Source organism: Lasioglossum baleicum, chromosome 1, assembly GCF_051020765.1.
Source record: "Lasioglossum baleicum chromosome 1, iyLasBale1, whole genome shotgun sequence".
Taxonomy (NCBI): Eukaryota; Metazoa; Arthropoda; class Insecta; order Hymenoptera; family Halictidae; genus Lasioglossum; species Lasioglossum baleicum.
The window spans coordinates 8,400,060-8,424,080 of NC_134929.1; the positions used below are offsets into that span (position 1 = coordinate 8,400,060).

The following is a 24,021-nucleotide window of genomic DNA, read 5'->3' on the forward strand; positions in this document are numbered from 1 at the left end:
AGGAGATAAATGGCCGCTGGCACGGGGCGCGAGAGGGTTTCGCAAATAAGCCGGAAATGCTGGCCCACCTTCGCAACCGCAGTTCCGTAACACCGGCGAAGGACGGGCCGCGTGGCATTCATATTGGGTCGCTGCGAAAATAATTGTGGCTTTTCTTCTTGAATTTCAAAGTACGGGCGAGAGTCCTACAGTACCGACCGCAATCCCGCGACCATTTCCACTGGTGCGTATTTGTATTTCATTCATTTTTGCACTCTGGAGGCTATTTTAACTCCTTGCCGTACTTTGACGAGCCAGCGATGAAGGTTTTTAACGAAGTCCAACAAATATGAATGTCACGCTTTTCATTTTAGATGAAATGAAATTTGATTAGTTTGTGATCAATAGACTGCGGATTTTATGCATTTATAACAAAAATTGTTATGTACAATTTAAAGCAGTGGACTTGTCTAAAAGATTTAAGAACATCAACATATTAATTCCAGTTTAATAAAATAATTAAAATAAGCAAGAAATTTGTATTCAGCTTCTGTGTCTTGAAATCGATGCAGATATTTTTTAAATTGCATAAAGATCCGCAGTCTAGTGATCAATATTTAAGCGTTAAAATAAATGTAGCCATACTATTTTCAGTCACATATATTTTCTTTTCCCTTCTACGACATTTTTGTGCATAAAGGCGTTCTAATCACTGTAACTGTAAAAGAAAATGTACGGCAAGGGGTACCTCGAAAATTAAACATTTTTTCAAATTTTATGGACACGAAATTGGTATAATACTTCAAACATAAATGTTTAGTAATTGATTAGTAGATTGCGGATCTTTATGCATTTATAAGAAAATTCAGTAGATGAGATTCAAAATTGTAGGAGAATCTTGAAAATTGAAGATGCCAATATATGATTCCTTATCGATTAAAGGTATTAAGGGATGAAATAGCAGTCTATTTGGTTTCTATCCCTTGCAATCGATGCAGACAATTTTTATTTTGTATAAAGATCCGCTGTCTATTGATTAGATACCAACATATTTAATAATGTAAACAATATTTTGAATAATGGTGCTGCAATTTTTAGTGGCGCCTCAGAGTCACCATTCAAGTGCTAAGGGTCAATTGCAGGACGTACGCGACCCTCTTCATCTTCGACGCTTTCATCTGTGTCAGTGAATTTTTTAACCCAGCAAGTTTTAGGAGTGACCTTCACAATTTTCATTCATGTATTGACTGTTTGAGTATAGTATGTAGAGGTATCACGAATTGAGGGGAAAATGTCACCCCGCCGCGGTGTAAGCGTGGGGGAATAGCGTCGCAGAAGGGGAAGATAGAGTGGGGGGACAAGTCTTAATCTGGTGACTCTGTGCGGGATCGTTCATGGCAAAAATGTGTGATTGAAGATTCAAACGGGAAGAAAATTTTAAAAAATTCAGGACTATCGATACAGTGCATACGACTTCTCTAAAAAATCGATGAAGTCTATACCGGTAAAAACCGCAATTACTTGAGCAGAAGCCTGATTGGACAAGCGGAAACTTCGATGGGAGCTCGGGAAACTAAGCGATCCTGGCCAGACAGACATTCTTCTTTGCGAACCGAGAACGATTACACGCGTGATTTATCAGAGTTCCTTGCGACACGGGCGACCAAGTTTGATGGGAATGCTCGCGGAGTTTTATGAAACATCGTTCACGGAGCCCGAGAAGTGGCTCTTATCCTCAAACCTGGGGGAGCTCTTTCCATGAGACCAGCGGAGCTGTGGGCAAAAACTAACCCCTGAATTGTACTACAGTTAGGGTACGTTTAGGGGTGGAGTAAACGATCAGAGCGACGTGACCGAAGCGGAGGAATACGATCTATTGTTGTATTGCGGAAGTGTTTACGTTGACCCAGATGAGTTGTACTTTTTCTTTGGTATTGTTGCCGTTCTCTTTATTCATGTGTGACTAGACAAAGTAATAAACGGAACATTTTTTAGATCTCACCTGTACACGATCACAAAGATACGAATGAATATAACAAATTTGTTTTATTATAGTTAACTGATGGGGGGTAAAATGAATCATGATACTTTCTCAACACCAGAGCCGCCAGGGGAATTGACTCGAATGGAGGGGAAACAGAATCTCTCTGCCAGATTAGTCACGTGACTGACCCGTGGCAGAAGCGTGGGGGAATAGCGTCGTAGAAGGGGAAAATAAAGTGCGGTAGAGGGGAGACTGCGACCTTTTTTACTACGGCAATAATTAAACACTTTGCACTCGGAGCTATTTGAACTCGAAAACTAAACATTTCTTTTGACCTACAATATTTCCATTCTATATGCTTTTTTTCATTCCATGCATATTGAACTGATGCAATTTACTCATGCGATACTCAAATGTTTAATCATTTATTTTATATAAATCCAGAGGGGAGTTGTTGCTCGCTCGCTTCGCGAGCTTCGCGATTAGGGAATATCGTATGCACGTTGATCGCTTGGTTCCTCGTTATAGCAGAGTAATGTTGCAAAATAAAAATGTTATAATGTCGACAATGCAAACAGACGTCGATAATGTAAATTTTTATTGAAATATTGATTAAAAGCTGCGACGTTCTATTGAAATATTGATTAAAAGCTACGGCGTTCGTTTTTTTTCTTGTATTGAAATATGATTCTAAAAGCACTTCTAGTTTTTCCCGAATTTTCCATTTTTCCGTGATACTTCTCCAATTTTTCTTATCCTGTAACCTAGTTCGGACTAATACGAACATTTTAAAAAAAGAATTAGCCAAATCGGTCCAGTCGTTCTCAAGTGATGCGCTTACCAACGAACAGCATTTAATTTTTATTTATATAGCTAGATAATTTAATAACGTAACAATTATTTTAAATTACTGATATAGCAATATCCAGTGGTGCCTCTAAGGGTTAATTGTGAATTGTTTAACTAGCCACAACGACTGCCATGTGAATACAATGTGGTAAAACGATTTTTAAGCTAGAGAATGCCGCAGTCAAAGGGTTAACATCCAGATACCGTTCAAAATTTGTATTCCTTGATCTATTAATTCTGAAATCTGCACGGACTCGTTAAAGACATAAATATAAACTAGTTTTAACGTAACTGGCTCTCGTTTACGCGATATTAAGTTCGCATCGGCATCAGCAAACAGTTGGTCGGCGAGCAGCGCGAAACGTAGTCGGAGAAACACAACTCGTGTCGACCAAGGGAAAAAACGAATAAACATATTGACGTGCTCTCTCGAGGCACGGTCTTACGCTAACAATCCACTCGCGATAAACCGGGGGGCTACGTGAATTAATTGAACGCGGTGGCAGAAGCGCTCCTTATAGAATCTTAAGATCGACCGTTTATGTTGAATGGATTATCGTCGGTGGTTAATCGTGCTCGAGCGACGTCTGGGATCGTTCTCTCTCTTTCTCTTTTGCCGGCACGTTTACGAGTGGATGACGGTGGCTCCCAAGCATTCGCATTATGCACACTGCTAATCTCCGGCTTGATTTTAGTACAAAGCGAAAGTAAAGTGTCGGTTGTTTCGAGCCCGGCGACGAGTGTGCCGCTGCTGCTCGCGTTTTCATCGCGAAAATGCTCTTTCGTCGGCGTTACGACGCTATAATAGACTTCCTCCGGGAACACAAATACTTGAACCCGATCCCGGTAGCCGGTTTCGAGGAAAACGGAATTTATTCAACAATGGCGGAACGGGACTCGTCGAAATACGACCACATTTGCCTATTTTGCAATTGTTTAGACTGCACGGAATCGTGTTCAACAGACTTGTTTCTTTGAGCAAATTTTATTATGATCGCTGAAGACGCGAAAATGCTCCTTTAACGAAGTTATTACGCTATTATGAACTTCCTCCGAAACACACAAATAATTAGGACTAGCTCACAGGGAACATTATTTCTTTAACATTGACAGAAAACGGAACTTGTCAAAAATAACACATCACTCAATAAGTCCCCGGTCTGACACATATATGGCAACATTGTTGACAGACCCACGTGATTTCCGGATAGTACTAAACTTCAAACAGTACGTGTCAAAATTTCATGGCATTCTGACCGTTAGTTTAGAGGTTGCAGTCGTTTCAGTGACCCCAGTTTTGTAATTTTCAAGACAATAGATAGAAAGGAATTTCATCTGTTGATTAAACACTGTTTTTTGATGGGGAAAAATACTGTTGGAGCCAAACAGTGGCTTGACGAGCATTATGGGGACTCTGCACCAGGGAAATCAACTATTATTGACTGGTATGCTGAATTTAAACGCGGTCGTACAAGCACCGATCATGCTGAACGCTCTGGTCGCCAAAAATCGGCAATTGTTCCGGAAAACATACAAAATGTCCACAAAATAGTTTTAAGAGACCGTAAAATGAAGTTGCGTGAGATAGCTGACACCTTGAAGATATCAGAAGACAGTGTCTTTACAGGTTTACATGAAAATTTGGGCATGCGCAAGTCGCTTTCGAAGTGGGTGCCGCGTTTGCTCACACCGGACCAGAAACAACAACGTGTCGACGATTCAGAGCGCGATGAAAACAATGGTTAAATTGGACGAATTACGCTTTGAATTGCTTCCCCACCCACCGTACTCTCCAGATTTGGCCCCCAGCGACTATTGGCTTTTTGCAGACATGAAAAAGATGCTCCAGGGAAAGAAATTTGGCTGAAATGAAGAAGTGATTGCCGAAACTGAGGCTTATTTCGAGAGCAAAGACAAATCGTTTTACATAAAGGGCATCGAAAAGTTAGAGGAGCGTTGGAATGAATGCATCACTCTTGAAGGAGAGTATGTTGATGAATAAAGTGGAATTTCTGAAAAAAAATTTGTTTTTCTTAGTTACACCGGAGACTTTATGAGTGTGATGTGTTAATCAGATTTTTCAATTGAAAATTTCAATTCAAAAATTGAATTTGGCTAGAAGAAGCGGGTTCCTGGAGCACTGTGCGTCGGAGAGTTATCGCGTGAGAACCCATCGCAGCTAATAATCGAACCTCTCGCAATCAATTTCGAAGTATTCCTCAGGGTCAGCGCGAGGAGGCACAGACATTGTCCCCGAGGGGTTAACGTAACAATCTGGCCGCGAACGAAAGAACTGCGTCGATTGCCGAACACACTGACAAAAAATTGGATCAGTCGAACCCACACATCCGTCGACCGATTGAGGTTCTGTTCGGCACCGTGCACCGGGTGGGTTGATAAAAAAGAAACTCGAAGCTAGCAATGGATCGCGGTAATTGCCAGCGCGCGATCGAAGTCAATGGGCCAGTCAGTTCTGGAGGGGGGGGGGGGACGGGGGAGGTTCGGCAGGTTGCTGGCGCAGAGGATTCAACCTGGCGATGTGTACGAAATGGAATAAAAGATTGGCAGATGGGTGCGCACGCTGTGTGATATCGCGAGATACGAAATCGGAACACGTATGTATGTACGCGGAACCCAACACCGAGACCACCCGACTCGGCTACCGGTGTTCGTCGATCAATACCCGCACGCTGGAGCAAACGGGAGAGAGCGAGAGAGACTCGGAGAGGGAGATCAGCAAGGGAGACAGGGGAGTATTGTTAAACCAGCGGATACCAGCACCGGGACGACACTCGAGACCGTCGATTTCGAGCCCCTTCCACGCTCGCTTGCCGATACCAATGACTCCGGAGCCAGAATACTCCACGGCTTTGAATGTCCCGCGCTTTCCAAGCTTCCGAAGCATGATTGCACCCCGGATAACCGAACAGCTCGGGACGCACACGCTGACGCGTCCAGAATTACAACAGCGATCATTTTATCATTCAAGTATCAAATTTGACTAAATCTGTGTGCCCACCCTTCCCCTATCACTCAATATGTCATAGAGATCAGCGGGGCCTTATCTCAGTGGACAAGGAAAATAATAAAACTAAAGGAAAGGGGACAATAAAAAATTATTAGTAATTGTGCAATAAAAAATTCCAAATACAATCATTTTTTTCTTGTCAAACGTAGTACCAGTGGATTGTTGAGATTTTTCTGATTAAATCGAGTCCAAACACGACATAAATCGGACAAGTTTTATAGATTTGATATAAATAGCATAATTAAAGACATAATTGTGTGCTACCTACGAAGTTTATAAAAGTAGACCGATTTACGTCGTGTTTGGACTCGTTTTAATCGGCGCGATCTCAACAACACATTGGCACAATGCTTGAAAAGGTAAGACAAAGGTGAATGAATTTGAAAGTTTCAGGTTTACAAAGTGTAAAATTAATTTTTCCCTTAGATTGGTTTGTATAAAATGTGTGATAATTTATGAAATGTGCGATAATTTATCGTCAATAAATGAGGAACACGGTTGAATTTATTGTTGAATAAATTTTGATTTTCCTGCCAGCTCGTTTAACGATCCGTACACGCTATTGCGACGTTTTGTGTCAGTACTGCTATGAACTACGTACGTTGTATTCGCGTGCGATGGGACAAAATCTTCACCAGATCGATATAATGTGCTTTTAACCCGTGAACCGAGAAGGTCAAGTGTCTCAAGTGCACCTTCTGTGCGTGCAGAGATAACTTATAGAGAGACGAGGTAACTCGTCTTATCCGCAACAAATGTCAGACACCTCAATCTATCCTCGATACCCGTGACATTCGATGTATCGCGATAAGTAGACTAGAATAGCGGATCTTCATGGAAGATAGAAATGTTTTGCAACGATTGTGGGCAGCAGGAGTCAAATAAAATTCATTTCAACCCTTAACAGATTTTTTACATTGAAAACATCATAATAATACTCTTAGATTTGTCGAACCTTTTGCTATTTTATATTTAGCCTGCGGATCTTTATGCAAAATAAAAATGTTTGCATTGATTGCAAGACACAGGAACCAAATAGAAATTTCTTTCTTCTTTTAATCGTCTTATTAAGCTGAAACTAATACACAGCTGTCCTTAAATCTTCTTAATTCGTTCTCTGCTTCAAATTGTACGTGACCATTTTTCTCATAAATGCATAAAATCCGCAGTCTATATTTCATGCAGCCAATTTCAGTCTAGTGGTAAGTAGACAGAGGATTTGATGCATTTTCGACAAAAATGAGTAGGCGTAATTTAAAGCAGTAAAAATATTACAAGAATCTCAAAATATCGATATAATATTTCCAACCTATTAAACACAGTAAAAAAGAAAATAAATTTGTATTTCACTCCAGTTTGTTGCAATTCAGGTAGAAAATTTGTATTTACCATAAAAATCCGCGGTCGAGTGACAAGTCACTAAAAATGTAAAAGTTCCATAACAAGATAATGAAGAAAAACGTATAATTTTCTCACTGAATTAGCACTGTCTCAGTATTCAACCCCCTATCACGTTACGCTTGAAAGTTTCAGAGTCTCATGAACGGGGACAAATTGTTCTGGTGCACACGCATCGCGACGGTACAGTACTTTTTGGACCCACTGTAACTTCCAGGGCGTTTAGCGTCGAGACCTAATCGGCCGATCCCGAGTTCGAGCGTCGACATAAGAGTCTTCTAGGGTCTAGCAAAAGTCGTGGTTGAGGTTATCGACCTGAAGGCAGAGAGGCGAGGTTTCCCTCGTTTCCTTCGCTCCTTCTGTCGAGATCCCACGTGACATCGTCGGTGGTTTCCTCGGGCTTTTCCTCGTCAATGGGCGCGAAACAAAATGGCGGCCGGTCGTCGATAAAACAAATCGAGAGCTGCCTACATTTCTGTTCTGTCCCTTGGTTGCGTAATCGTGTTCCTGACGAGTAAAACTGTGCGAAAAGAAGGGAATCGGAGGGGTGGACGGGGTGGAAAAGAGAATAAAACGAAAAGGGAGTAACAAATGAGCGTGGGCGTACGGTGGGGGACGCGAAAAAGGGGAGAAAGAGAATTTGGCGACGCGCCAAAGCAGAGAGGGAGCCTGTCTGAGGGAAAGAGAAGAAATATAGAACAGAAATTAATGCTCGCCGGACTTGCCTGCTTTAGTTGCCGATGCGGAGCAACGAAAGCGGATGAAGGTGAAGGAAAGAGAAAGAGAGAGGGAGAGAGAGAGAGACGCAGCCAGTAACCCTTTTTAGCTCGTCGTTCGCTTCGCGTTTCCGTTCTATCGCCGACGCTCCGACTTCCCTGGAAGATAGCTACTGCTGTTCGCGCTGCTAGCGCCGCAAAAGAACAGTTTCTGCTATTGTTTATTCATGAACGCTTTATGGAACTGTATCGCCCCTCGCCGACGCCGTGGAAGCGAGGTGCTAGCCGACAGAAATCGTTTGAACGACGATCCCGATGGATTTTCAAACGTGTATGGAAGTGATAAATAGGCTGCGGATCTTCATGCATCCGCGATCTTCAAGAAAAGGGAATTGTATAGAAATTGATTATTTCGAGCACGTTGTAAACGATATACCAGTAATATTAAATCCGTCTCTGTGTCTTTCTTGTCATAATAAATTAATTAAAATTGATTCTTTATAATTTAATACTTAAATTTAAAATTAATTCTTTTCTCTTAATTATTTCGAGCATGATTGCAAACGATATACCAGTAATATTAAATTCGTCTCTGTGTCTTACTTGTCATAATAAATTAATGAAAATTGATTCTTTAATTGAATGCTTAAATTTAAAATTATTTCTTTTCCGTCATATTGAAATCCACAGGTTTCGGGAATTTCCGACAGCTTTTTTTTTATGGATTTGATGTAAGAATGACGTGGACGGTGTAATATAAAATCAATACGCAGTGCAACACCTACCTGAACACGCGGAACATTCAGAACATGTACACGTTGGTAGTTTATGCGATTCCTATCGGAAACGAATCACTGTAGGCGATGAATTCGAGAAACAATAACGGCGTCGTTTGAAACGATACTGCGGGGTTACAAATTATTACGAATTATTCTGCTTTTAGAGCAATTTAGAATAATTTATGTTGTACTGTTTGTATTGTTTTGCATGATCCACATTTCATCGAGGAATCAATGAAATTAGGAAATATGAAATGAGGCATGTTTATGTTTATGTATAGAAATATGAAAGAAAACTATTATACCGCAGTGATAGTTGTTCGGTGTTGTTACTCGGTGATCTCTCACACTGGTCCGACCGAACAATGGTTGGTAACGAAGCTGATGCATAATAGCTCAAACTGAGAGAGAAATAAGTATGTCGAGAAAAGAAAATTGTGTTTCAGCAGAAAGCTCTGAGGCATCTCTTTCTCTGTCAAAGACTTGAGTTTGATTTCAAGCGAAATAACCATAATTGAATGCTAGCATTGTACGACATTGTAGTATGTGTGCCATGAACAGTGTTTCAGAATACAGTGTAAATTATCTCGTAGATCGAAGTTTTTGTTTATAAAACATTTTATCGCAAAAACCGACGACGATATAACTTGTATAATTAATAAAGCAATTAAAAATACCCTAAATTCAATATCTTTCCCGTATATACATGTTTTGTATTTTTATTTTACAATTGATTGATTTAATTAAAATTTGTTGGCGTCGTGGAACCGTTTTTGAAAATGTCGCTCGGCAACGAACGTGTTAAAGGAAATATTTTCAAATAATACAGTGATTAACACGTGGGTACTCTTTGTAGCAATATAGAATAATTGAATCGCTAGAGAATAATTTTTACACAAGTGCCATTAAGAGTGTTTCAGAATACAGTGTAAATTTTGTTTGAAAAAGAATATTTAACGATAATATAGTGATGAACACGTAGTTACTCTTTGTAGCAATATAGAACAATTGAAATATGTTCGCTAGAGAATAATTTTTACACAAGTGCCATTAAAAGTGTTTCAGAATACAGTGTAAATTTTGTTTCAAAGAAAATATTGTAATATAATACAGTGATTAACACTAGGTACTCTTTATAGCAATATATTAGATGATTGCAGAAGTTCGGTCCCGATTCGAAAATAAAATTCAATGGTTAAATTTTAAAGATTGGTTAAATTAAAATTAAAAAATGATTAAATTTCCTACAATTAGGAAAGAATGGTAACTATATGTATAATTGATTAAGAAAGTTGTATTCCTTAAAATTTACCCACTGCAATTTTATTTTCAAATCGGACACGAACCTTTGCAATCATCTAATGTGCTCGCTAGAGAAAAAATGTTGAAATAAGTAAACGAAGAATACATTAAAAAATGAGATTATCTTCAGTAGGCAGAGAGAGATGTACGGAATATTTTCGAATTTCCATTGAGCCCCCGACATTATAGCGAACGGCCGACGAAATCGAGGACGCGCGGTGTAATTATAAACGGCGCTTTAAATATATAAACCACCGAAGTGCCTCAGTCCGCGTAATGCGAAGCCTTATGGTAGAATGATAATTTCTTCCCGCTCTGTTTATGGCGTTCGCCGACCACCGATCGATAGCGAATTGCGTGTTCAACTAAAAAAACGCACGGTAATCGTCGTTCACGGTGCTTTAAGCACGAAAACTGACCTTATGAATATTTTCGAGCCCCTCTGGAGGCGCGTATCGGCTCCTCATCGAGCCAGTTCATTCCTCGCATTTCACGGACTTCGGTGTGCGTACGCGTATGTGTGGGAGTGTAAAAAAAAAAACAGAGACGGAAAGTCTCGATTATGCGAGTATCAAAGAGCAGCTGCGCTGAATGCCCCGCGCCGCCGCGCGCTGTCTGCTCGGGGAAAGTTGTAAAAGACGCGGCGGAATACGCTGGTCTAATTACGCTCGTTTTATTATAGTCTTTTACATGCGCCGGGAGTGCACGAAACTTTTAATAGGAAAATTTCAAACATCGGCCCCTGTGACTTTTGCTTCCACTGCTTCCTTTGTGGGGAGATCGACATCAGAGAATTATTGTTACTAGTTACTTGAATAATATTTATTGTTAACTGCATGTTGACAGTTTTTCAAAATAAGAAGTTTCTGCATCAGGCACATGAAATAGGAATTACATATGTAGAAAATTTTGTTGTTCTTCATCGTGTCAATAAAATGACAACGATAAAATGATAAATTCTTCTACAGGGTGACAAGAAATAACGGAGTTAAACATTTCTTATTATAATTCTGTCAAATCGACGAATTTTGAAAAACCAAATGATAACAACCATAACATAGACCTTTAGTATTCATATATTTAAGAAGTTTCGAAGTGGCCACCCTTTGAGCCGAGTCAGAGGCTCAAACGTGTTTTGAAATTTTCGGCTGTGGGCCGCAGCTCTTCTGGCGTCATTCGGTCCCACAACCGGCGCAGAGATTTTTTCATCGACTCGAAACTTTTATGGGGCTGAGCACAGGCCCTGGCCTCCAAAATCGACCAAACGCTAAAGTTGATAGAGTTGAGATCCGATGAGTACGGCGGCTATTCCGCAGATGTGATGAAACCTGGAAAATGGGATTTGCTACGGTTTTCGTGGATCAAGAGGTCAAAATCAACCAAGAAGTATATCGACGGGACATTCTCGAAGCCGTCGTACTTCTGTGGGCCCAACAGCACCTCGGCGATCCGGAATGGACGTTACAGCAGGATTCCGCGCCGGCCCACAGAGCGAAAACGACTCAGGAGTAGTGCAAAGCCCATTTTCCAGGTTTCATCGCATCTGTGGAATGGCCGCCGTACTCACCGAATCTCAACCCGATGGACTACAGCGTGTGGTCGATTTTGGAGGCCAGGGCCTGTGCTCGGCCCCATAAAAATTTGGAGTCATTGAAAAAATCTCTGTACCAGGAGTGAGACCGAATGACGCCAGAAGAGCTGCGGCCCATTGCCGAAAATTTCAAGACACGTTTGAGCCTCTGTATCGGCGCAAAGGGTGGTCATTTCGAAACTTCTTAAATATATGAATTCTAAAGATCCACGTTATGGTTGTTATTATTTGGTTTTTCAAAATTCGTCAATTTGACAGAATTATAATAAGAGATGATTAACTCCGTTATTTCTTGTCACCCTGTATTTCATCTACTCGGCTCGTCATAAATGCATAAAACCCGCAGCATAATTACACGTGTCCTAATCGCGAGTAACTGCGCCGTCAGTACCGACGCCATTTTAGTCATTCTAATGCGAAATAGATTAAAACGAGAAAGTACAATTGGCGAAAGCCCACGGTCTAATTACAAGTTCGGTTTTGCTGTAATCGCGAGTAACTGCATCCATCGCAATAATGAAAGGAATTAAAAGAAGAAAGTACGATTTGTGCGAAAATTCACAGTGTAATAGCAAGCATAATTAGTCGCAAGTAGCTGCGATTATAGTAGCAACAATATCACGCTGATTGTGATAATGAAATTAAAAGGAGGAAGTTCAATGGCGAGATGACGCGTGCCGAAATCGATGCAGCCTTTCCGGATACCGCGCGGATGAATTAAAACTTCCCCCGACGCGCTAATTAGAACAAACGTCGCGCGTACGGCGACCGTGCAAACATGAAAAAACTATTTGTTCAGAATTTGTTCGCGCGCGAGCGTGACGCGCCGCGCCGGAGTCTTTCGAGGGAAGAGCGTAAATCGAGACGAGCGAAGGGGATTCTAAAGTAAATGAGACTCCACTTCAACAGATGAATCTGAAATGAAAGTGCTTCCTTTCTTCGGTGCATGCGACCCGCCGCCAGCGCGAACCTAATTTCGATGCCGGGATTTAGTTGTAAAGGTGAGCCGATTCGCTGAAACAACCGCGCCGCGTGTGCGCTTCGATTAAAGTTATCGAGCGGAACTGCTTTAAATGCATCAGACCCTTAAACGGCAACTTTTTACCGAAGAGAAGCAGCAAAAGACGCGGACAATTTAAAAGAAAAATTACAAACGGATCAAACAACATAACGCAGTTATTTTATGCTAATGGAGTTGTTGTTTTTCTGTTATTTTAACCCTCGAACTTTTGTGTGAGTGTTGTAATACACGGTACACCAAATTTTCTTCCAATAACTTTCACGGTGAAAATGAAATAAAGATTTATTTTCATGAGCACAGGCGGTTTCTTGTGTTCCAGAAATTACCATAAAGACCTGTAGTCTACGTACGAGGTATACATAAACTAAATGGCATGAGTTTAGGTTTCCACCGCGGTTGCGGTTTGCCAACTTAGCGAGAGGCACAAGGAATTTACACCGCGAAGAGATAGACCTCGAGTAAGAAATATGAATGAGTAAAAGAGTTCTCGTTTCGTCGTTAATTGAGATTTGTACTAATCAGGGACCGAAAATAACAGTTATTCTAAAATTTTCTACGATGAAAATCATTAATAAGAAGTTGATTGTTATCAAGATAATGTACACAAGATATAAAGAAAACAATTCGAAGAAAACAAAATGATTAAATATTTTTAACATGTCCACGGCTTTACATTGTATGTAACCATTTTTGTCATAAATGCATAAAATCCGCAGTCTACTTATAATCCTTATCTGTAACCAATACGATTATATAGTAGTTATGGACCCTGGTACTAATCCCTATAGTAATAAATTCTTTCCTTTCGCTCTTATCAAATGCTTTGAGCCCCTTTATAGTTTTTTATTCGTTTACACGTCGATTTTTAATGAATCATCGCGATGCGAAAACGAACGCACACTCTTTTCTCGAGGACATGCCACGAGTGTGCAGTTTACGTTCGACGAGATAAAATTATACTGCATAACATACACAATTGTGTGGCAAACAGCGAAACTGATAAAACCATTCTAAAGGTACGTCGCGCACAGTGCATAAAGCGAATATTTCTTTCGAGGTCGACGATTCTCATCAGCCGACTGACTGTCAAAGGACTATGTGAATTAAATGATCGACTTAGTTCCCACGAACTGCGATCAGCATCGTTCACACTGTCCCATGAAGCGTGACCTTCTCACTATTGACCTTTCTCGGAAGGTACCTTTAACTTACTCGTCGCAGTACACTAAAATATTGAATGTCTCAAAAATCAATTTTGATCATGATTATTAGACTGCAGAATATTGTCTTAGGTGTAGAAATTAATTCGGTGCCTTGATATTAAATTATTTATAACTCTGGTTTGAATGCAAATAATCGCCCGCCATTTTGTAACGTTTAAGTACCAACACACACACACTTATGAACAGATAGTTTATGCATTTCTGACAAAAACGGGTAGGTTAATTTAAAACAGCGAAAAGATTAGAAGAATTAAAAAATAGTTTTCTATCATTTTTAACCCATTAGACATATTAAGAATGAAAATAAATTTCTATTTCACTACAGTTTGTTGCGATTCAGGTAGAAAAAATGTTTATTTTGCATAAAGATCCGCTGTCTAGTTATGAAACATTTGAGTTTGCCTTTCAATTAAAGATAAATGCTTCCAAAGCCGCTGAAAGGATTTGTTCTGGTTTGATTTTGATGAATTAAAAAATTAATATTTCAGAAAAATGAAGTCACAAGAAGACATTTCACTTCAACATCTTCGCGACGTACCTCCTCGCATTATGATATTAAACTTTCACTGTCACGGTAATGCCGAAGACATAATTAAACAATCATCTACTTCGCGCACTTTCTCGCTCATTAAGATTCTCGATACTTCGAAAGTCGGTCTGCGTCTAACTACGTGGCTCTAGATAAATATTCCATGTTGTTAGCGTTAAACAACCGTGCGAACATGCAGCGAATACAAATTGCCCAGTGTCACTTCGAATTAAAAAGTGGAGCTCGATGATTCCGGGGCGGAGTGAAGCATCAAACAAAAGCGCGAATGCAATAAAACGTAATATCTCTCCCAGTTTTGCAGGAAGCGAGCAGGAAATGAAAGTCATTTCGAGTGGAAGAGGGATACGCCAATTTCCGAGAACTTTAAGCCGCTGAAGTTTCCTAAATCTCCCGGAAGATTAAGAAATCTTGAGGAACATTTCGAGAGACCGGATCTATTAAGTTTTCGGTCGGAGACGGTGCGGTATAAGTACTGCACACAGATTAGCAATCGCAATGCTTGGTACTGAAGTGCAATCTGCTTTTACTGGAGACGGTGATTAATAGACCGCGGATCTGTATGCAAAATAAAAGAATGTTTACGTTGACTGCAGGACACAGGAGCCAAATAAAAATTGTATTCTTCTTTTAATAATCCTATCAAGCTACAATTAATACACTGATGTCCTTAAATCTTCTTAATTCGTCCACTGCTTTAAATTGTACCTGTCCAATTTCGTCATAAATGCATAAAATCCGCAGTGTAGTGATCAAGATCTATAGTACGATAGGAAATGTTTTCAATTATTGCTTCTTCTGATGGAATAAAGTAAAAGTATCAACTGGGGAAGTGAATAAATAAAACAAAATCACTTTAAATAGACTCGAAATAGATTTCGATCTTCGTCCGAAGAAAGCGTTTTCATAGAACACTGTGGAGATCGAGCAAAAACAAGCAGTGTCAGAATGTAGAAGAAGCGAGCAAGGTAGAAGATTAATAGATCACTGGCAGAAAATAAATAAAGTAGACTCCTACCAGATAAAATCGATCAGCGTTACGAAAATCCGCTTTCACACTTGCCACTACGCGATTATAAAATGTAGGAGCAATATGAATATGTGTACCAAATCGTTCCAAGGAAACATATTATTCTTCCATTTGTGACCTTGTATGACCTTGAAGATCATTGAAGTCACTAAAAAAAAACTAATGCAGATAAAAACAGTATAACATTTCCTCTTTCATTTTATTCCTGACGTTTACTATTGTCAAGAGAAACGCTGGATGGTGTTAGCGCGAGGACGGTAGTGGGGGGCCGGTACGCCGGTAAAGTGAGAAGAAGTGGCCCTGCAGTAGATCACGGAAAATAAATAAACTAAAGTTCTCATGGATAAAATCGATCACAGCGTTGAGAAAAATCCCCTTCCACAAATAAACGAATATAAAACGTAGGAGCAGTATAAGCACATTTATTCCAGGGGAATAAAATCGAATACTGGAATATACAACATGGCGACGTTGTTTTTCACGGAGCCGTTTCCGAATCGGAGAAACCCGGTATTAGAGAGGTGCTTCCGGAAAGCTCGGAGCGAAGGAGAAGAATGAAAATGTTGGCGAATTGAACGGCTCTCCGGTATATGGGGAACGTGTTTCTCATGCGAGGCGGCATGAGGCATGTAGAGAGAGACGTGCATTATGGGCGACGACGCGACGGTGCTTTTAGAAAGATCGCTGGCAAGGAAATGAATAAAGCAAAAGGTTCGTCAACCGAACGAGCCTCCGATGCGGAAATGGCGCTTATCTTCTGTGAAACGGTACACGGGACACGCGGACAGGAGGACACACCGTTTATCGAGGAGAGACCCCGGAGACTCGACTCTCTGCCTATCGGCGTCCAGTAAAATAGAAAATCGAATCTCGGCGATCGGTCTTGTTAACTGCAACCGAGCTTAACGATGCCAGCAAGACGAGAGAGAGTGTCCGAGTCGTCGCAGTAATTACATCGGCGGCATCATCGCCGACTAGATCGATGCGGCTATCTTTCACTGGCGGGCATAATAGACTGGCTAACGGGCTACGACGCGCGGAGAAAGCAGGACGCTGTTGGTTCGGTTACCAACGGGGATTATTACACGCCTATTCCCTTTTGGCGTCATTATCGACGCCATCCGTCCAACCCTTTGCCTGAACATTATCACGCACCCCAAGTTTTCAACTTTCGACGATTTTTGTTGCAATTACTTCGACTCCTTTCTGGGTCTCCTATCTTTTGCTTCGGAACTTGCTGCAAAATGATATTCGCTTTTCGTGCGCCAGATAACACACGACGTCTTAAAGACGTCCACTTCAGGTCTGAAAGTCTTACGTCCTAAGAAGACTTCTTTAAAACCATAAACAATGTGGCTTTTATATATCCATTGTCTAGCAAGATTAGCATTGGTATTATTTGTTCGACTTACAATTTTGCTTCAATTTCATATACAATATCAATTTCAATTTTCATTGTTATTTTAATTGCACTTGTTATTTTTATTACACTTTTTATGTCAATTGCAAATGCGTTCTTCTGATAAAGCTATTTATCGGTTTAACTTTAAACTCGTTTTTGTCCAAATCTATTTTTACTCTTGCCTTCTTATATTTTAATTAACATTTATGCACCTTCAAGACTTCTTAGGAACGTCTTAAAGACATCTTTAAGATTGTAGAGATGGCAGAGTTTCTTAAAACTCGCCTGCAAAAATTGCAAATTGCGTACACATCCGCAGTCTAATAATAAACAAATATTTTGGTTTCTTTCGGAATATTGTGAAATATTTAAGCATTTGTGCGATACAACCTGTTAAACAGAGACACGCATTTTGATTCCGGCCGATTGTGCAGCGGTCGCGGAAGTGTCGGAGAGTTTCTTCTTCCCGTGGCCTCAGCGCGTGTGATAAGAGAAATTCGTGTCGCCGTTGTATCGTTCGATATATACCTGTGAAATTCAACGGTACGCGTTCGCGGTCTCGTGTAAAATGCAAATGGTATGTATCTCACGATTATCTGTCTGGGAGCCGGCGTTCGAACGATTCAAAAGTCGGCGCGTGTGAACGATAAATTATATAGGAGCCCGGGGGGCTTACATACCGGCGACCTTGCTGCCATGCCGTTGGGTATCCTCTGTTTTTCCGGGACACCGGTCGCCCGGCTGAATACGATATCGTCGGACAGAAATGTCCACGTAACTGACCGAACCGATACGCATTTTATATAATACACCGAGCTGGAAAAATGCCGGGGTTTTACCTTGCGACACCACGGATTACCATTCTTTTCCCCTCCTCGGGGACCGCGTAGATACGGTCCTGAATCGGACAGCTCGTAATGCCAGGCTCCCTTGCACGTGAACCGGCAGTTTCGCTGATCGGCGTGTGCCTCTCTCTGCCTTTTATGAATGAAAATTGTTAACGCTGTTCGCGTGTCGGGTTCAAGGGTGCCTTGCAATTCGTCGCGAGGCATTATTTCTTCCGGTAATAAATTCGAACGTCGCCGAAGTCGGTTCGAACGACGTTCAAGCGAATAAACGTTTACCTCTTTAACATGATTGCAAAGATATACAGGGTGTCCCAAATGAAGGGGTGATATTCCGATAGTCATTTCAAGAAGCTTTTCATTTTACGAAAATGTTCTCCGCGGCTGCGTTAAGGAGTTATCAACGAAAAGCACGGACCAATCAGAGCGTGGTGTTGGCGTTGAGCCGTGCCGGAACCCGCTTGCAGGAGCCGCGCTCCGATTGGTCCACGTTTTTCGTTAACAACTCGAGAACAAAGCCACGGAGAAGATTTTCGCAAAGGAACAGCGCCTTTGAGGAACGGGCAGTTTTTCTGTAGATCTACGCGACAACGTTGTTCTATTTCATCAATGGCATAAAAATTTGTACCGAACAAACGGACAGACAAACAGACTGACTGTCTGACAAGAAAGCGAGCTAATAAAAACGTGGTGAAATAATATAAATGTATTTCAAATATCAATCAATTCGTGTGCAATAATCCAGAATCCCTTTTTCAAATCAGAGCCACCACTAAAGATTGCTGTACCATTATTCAAACTATTATTAGAATGATTAAATACGTCGTTATCTAATCGCTTATTCAACATTTAGGTACTGTATGAGGTATTATATCAATTTCATGTCCATAAAGTTTAAGAAATGATAGGGAATGGAAATGTTCTAGGTCGAAAGATTAATTTTCGAGTTAAAGTGTAACTCCGAATGCAAATTAATATTTCTGTATCTGCCGCACCGCGAATGCAGACGATTTTCATTTCGCACAAATACCCGCAGTCCATCGAAAACTTTGGAAGCGAACGTTGGATCACAGTTCAAAGGAGCCTAACCGTGCACGAACGGTGTGAATGGCACAGTGAATTCCCGATCGCGGAATATTCGGGCGCCGCCGCAGCAGTTCCACCGAATAATGAGAATCCAGCTTTGAATCTTGGCCAGGGTATCGTGCGCTATAGTGGTTTTGAACAGCGTTTGCCGAAGAATCGGCTGGAACAGACCCAGGTGAACTGACACGGCAGACCCGCCGCGCCGATTGAAAAGTTCCGCTGACAGCGGAAGCCGGACGAGAGGCAGGCGCGTTATTCACCGGTAAACGCGAACTTTCTACATACTTTCCGTGACTTGGGACTTCAACTCGAACGATCACGGCACGATATATTGTGCCACTAACCATTATTTTGCGCCGCGGCCGCCTAGATCCGACGCCGGAGAGCCCTCGAGGGCTCGGTTCCCTACTTTGATATCGATACAACCGGGTCGACATCCGGTGAACCGTGCACGGCGAACTTCTGAGGTCGAGGAACGTGAATTTGCGGCTTACGGGCTCGGACCCTCGACGACTTTTTTTTATAGCTCTGTCCTTTTAGAAGGAATTTTTATTTTCTCTCGGCTAAATCGAAATTTCCGATGGCGCACGGTGCTCGATTTTTCGGGAAGTAAGACAAACATTAGTGACTGAAAATACCTGTTAATCTTTGTAGAGTACAGAGAACAAGAGTACAGAGTACAAGAACTTCGTTCTTGTCGAGTACAGGGTGTATAAATAGTATCAAACAAAAAGAGGGTGAATCTACGCATCTGGATCGGTGGGAATTTGTAAAAGAAACTTGCCGCAAAATTGTTTACAGCGAAGAAAGTTATTGTTTTATACGACGGACGACCTTTTTATACGACCTGTACGTAATGACTCAACATCGTCATCGATCATGATGGGCTTTTCCAATGAAAATCCCAAAAGCCTCAGACACCAAAAAAATCGTCAAAACCATTCATCTTGAAATCATTTTTAAAAAAGTTCTTTTTCGACACTGTAAGCGAAATGTGCAAACTATGTACTTATGTATATGAGTTAACATCGTCAACGATCATGATGAGTTTCTGCAATGAAAACACCAAAAAAATCGTCAAAACCGTTCATCTTGAAATTATTTTTAAAAAGTTCTTTATCGACATTGTAACCAAAATTTACAAACGATGTAATTTATGTACGTGAATTAACATCGTCATCGATCATGATGGCCTTTTCCAATAAAAATCCCCAAACACCAAAGAAATTGTCAAAACCATTCATCTTGAAATTATTTCTAAAAAGTTCTTTTCGACACTGTAAGCGAAATTTGCAAACGATGTATTTATGTACGTGAGTTAACATCGTCATCGAGCATGATGGGCTTCTCCAATTAAAATCCCAAAAGCCTCAAACACCAAAAAAATCGTCGAAACCATCCACCTCGAAATTACTTTCAAGAAGTTTCCTTTTTTGGACACTGTAATTGGGATTTACAAACGATGTACATGCCCATTGATTTGATTCGAGAACGATGCCACGGCCATTTCACACTGGCCGCGCGGTCTAACGGGGTCTGTAAATTAAAATCGTCGCGAATGGAATCGCATAAAATTCAATTTCCATCGCGGCGACCGCAAGAAACCAAATTGATTTCCCCCTTCGTTGCACCCCCCGTATTAAACCGACTGAACGTGCGGAACCGCTGAGAAACACGCGACGCGAAATTTGGGAGAATAATACAAGAGAATTCGACGAGATTATTAGAAGCTTCTAAGTAGATTCTATTCAGTTCGATTCGGTATAGGGGAGCAAAGTGGAAGTGGTGGCAAAATGGAGAGCAGCGAACTCCCAATTGCTGTTTCGATTGATGTCGATTGATTGCTCTGAAAAAGGTCGGTGGACCAAATAGTTAGTCGACTGTGGCGGTTTGTTAATCGCCAATATGCGAGTCTTTTATTTTACGTTAATTTGACGTTACTGTGCATATCGGCGTGAAACAATTCTAATATGCAGAAAGACTTTTATGAGACAAATCGTCCTTTCTTTAATATTCTAATATTCTTTTTATTTTAGCAAATATACTAGGCTTGAAAATTATATTGTAAATATTTAATTCTTTCAGACTTTGGCTATACTTTTTTATAGAGATTATAAAGCTGCATCTATTGGTGCATAAAAAATATTCGTTTTCATTTTTAAAAAAATCAAAATTGACCTTCATATGTCCTTGACGCGTCCAAAAAAAAAACTAGTAACACCAGCATATGCAACTTTAATGTGCGAAATTTTCTGAAATGAAAAAAGATATAATTGTTCGCTAATTTTCCAACAGTTCTTTTTTAAACACGTTTAATCCTCGACAGAAAAAAGAATTGCTTAAAGAAGTTTGATTGTTCGCCAATTCTTCCGAATCCCGTCGTTGTGATCGCACAATCGACGAATGTCAAAGGTGAAACAGCGTGCGCATTGCAAAGCGCGATCACGTAATCGTGCGAAACGCACGTAAACCCGTCGAAATGCGTATCGAAATCTGCTCGTGCGCTGTCGGCGCGTTTGATTGACTGGAAATCACTTTAATTCGTTGAAGAATATGAAATTCGATCGTCGGTGATCAATAATAAAGAGATAATTAAAACTCGCAGAAATTAAAATTCCTCGCGAATAAAATTTCGTTCTCGAAAAAATTGTAGTCACTGATTCCTACCACGTACGTCGTCGATACTACCACTTCCAACCCACCCTGTATATAAGCAATGCAACGTTCACGCGATCCATTTTCCCGGAGAAACCAAACAGTTTACCATATCGCTGCGTAATCGCGCATCAAAAATACACACACACACGCGCGCGCGCGTAACGGTCTCGTTAAGAATGCATTCGCACTTTGCCCCCCGGTATAATTTCGTTCAGCTAATCAGCCGCAAAATCGACTTAAGCCGATACCCATCTAACGTTGATGAATTATTCCCGGCCGCTTAGCAACTCGACGCTAATGAATGTCGTGCGATGATACATTGCCGATTAGCGGGTCCGTTCGACTCTTTGAAGACGGCCGGTGTACGCGCGCGTCTGTGTGTGTTATGTCGGATGGAAGAAAGAAACCTGCAAAAGCAACACGTTCGATCGAATACTGATCGCAATGAAGACCTCATTCGGCTTCCCTCGGATTCCGTTTATAATTTAGCCCGTTGCCTGGTGCACAGAAAGCGCTGCGCTCCCCGTCGACGTAAATCTTCGAGAAAAATCGTACCGACGCGACGACTATATCGAAAAACTCGTCTGCATTCTTAAAAAGAGAATCTCAACCCTTGGAAAATAAAACTTGGATATTTCATTAAAGCTGTCTTATTGCGATATAAGGATGAGGTTGCCTGCGCGCCTCGACTTGGTTGAGAATGTGCGAGAGACTCGAAAGCAGCGGCAAACTATAGTGTCGATTTTGATAATTTTTTGAGAGACGATGGTATATGGATCCCCAATGATGTCTGCAAAATATTAGGTGTAGTTACTCAATGGTTTTAAAGATATAAACAATTAAAGTTTCATACCTTGTTGCAAGCAGGTTGCGTGATTCACAGGTATGAAACTTTAATTGTTTATATCTTTGAAACTATTGAGTAACTACACCTAATATTTTGCGTACACAATTAGAGTTCCATATACCATCATCTCACAGAAAATTATCAAAATCGAAGTCGGTCCTTCCCCTGTAAGCGGTGTCGAGCGAACGAAGGAAGAAGAGGGGATGACGATTTTCTTATTTCGATCGAAAGAATCGTCGGTCGCTCGAGCTTATTCCCGCCGCTAACGGGTCACGAATTGCTATAGCATACAAAAGGTTAACAGTGCACCTAACTTCCACCATTTCAGGGTTAAACCCCTCGATCTTCAAATTATATTACGCATGCATGCAGAAATCAATCGTGTTGCAATATGTAGAAAAGTGGGCGTATTTCTCGAGGGTCGTGCGAGGATTAATAATGCAGGATCTGCTCGACATATACTATAGTTAATTCAATGGTGCCTCGGAGGACAGTCGAGTTCAAAGGATTCATTTTTGCGTGGGCAATCGGGAGCAGCTTCTCCGCCTTTCATTCAACAATCTCCGCAATGTCTATACGTGCGCTTACTACGTTGGTGTACGATTCGCTGCGTCGTAAAATCTCGATAAATTTCATCGTTCACCGAAAATCTCGTTTCTTCCCGAGATGAGCATGTTCGATGACTAATAGCGTCGTGTACGAGCGCAACGGATAATAATAGCAACACCGTTTCGAAATAAAATCATTACGAACCGCATTAACAACACCACGACCGTGTTTATCGATAGCACCGCAGAATCGCCCTCCTCGCGAGTGCCGTATCGAGGCGTATCGCGAGCCATTGTTAACAGCCTGTTCATTATTCGAACCTAATTAAATTGTCGATCCAGCGTAGCCTACGTCGCTCGATTAGCGCCGTCAAGTTAGGCGAGGGGACAAAAAAAACCGCTTGGTAAACGTATCCCGTTTCTGCGTTGTTCAATGGGATCATTATCGGCGACGAACGTTTCGAAAACGATCCAGATGCTTATCCGATTAATACTCATCCGGGAGTGGGTAATTCCGAGCGGATGAGATTCAAGGTTACCCGGAAACATCCAAAGTCTTCATCGAAACGAGTGATCGCATCCCGCGAGCAGCAGAATCGAAAAAACCACGATTGATCCCCTGATCCGTACAGGTGCGCCTAGCCGAGGCCCTGTGTCCGGTAACAATCGTTACCGCAATCCGTTCTTCCCACGTTAACCTACATCGGCCCCGGCTCTGTTACAAGGTCACACCTCGTCCGGAGATCTCCGCCCGCTGTCCACCCTCGCGATCCCCTAAACTCTAGCTCTAATCACGACGACGCGAGATCGGACGACCTAACCCAGACCCTGCGGAGATGCGTTACTCTGGAGGTTAACAGCTTGCAGAGTCTAGGAGAGCTACACCTGGTGTTCGGGATCTTTCTGAGAGACTGAAGGACGTTTAGCTGAGCTAATCCAAGATTCGAGAGTTTCGCGATCCGGCATCATACAGTTCTGTTAAGGCTGTCGGGTGTAATCCTACGTTTCGCGAACATTGCAGCTAGCTTGATCAAGGGGTTTGGAGACACAATGATGCTAGGCGATGAAGATCGCTGGGAAGATAATTGCACTGGGAGAAGGATTCCACCCGAATGTCTTTAGAACTGTTAAGATGATAGCTACCAGGGCGACAGGTTTGTGGTTTAAATAGATGGTTGAGAGGCTTAC

General features: G+C 41.4%; 1 protein-coding gene and 1 long non-coding RNA gene across 11 annotated transcripts in view; both read right to left on the reverse strand.

Annotated features, from left to right (window-relative positions):
• The window catches only part of LOC143211510 (uncharacterized), a 133,010-nt gene that overhangs the window by 60,030 nt on the left and 48,959 nt on the right, over positions 1-24,021 (reverse strand). The window lies entirely within an intron of this gene.
• On the reverse strand, positions 4,461-24,015 carry LOC143211592 (uncharacterized). Its single transcript, XR_013009489.1, has 2 exons — positions 19,974-24,015; positions 4,461-19,667 (listed from the first exon to the last, which is right to left on the reverse strand). It is a non-coding gene; the product is annotated as an uncharacterized LOC143211592 (long non-coding RNA).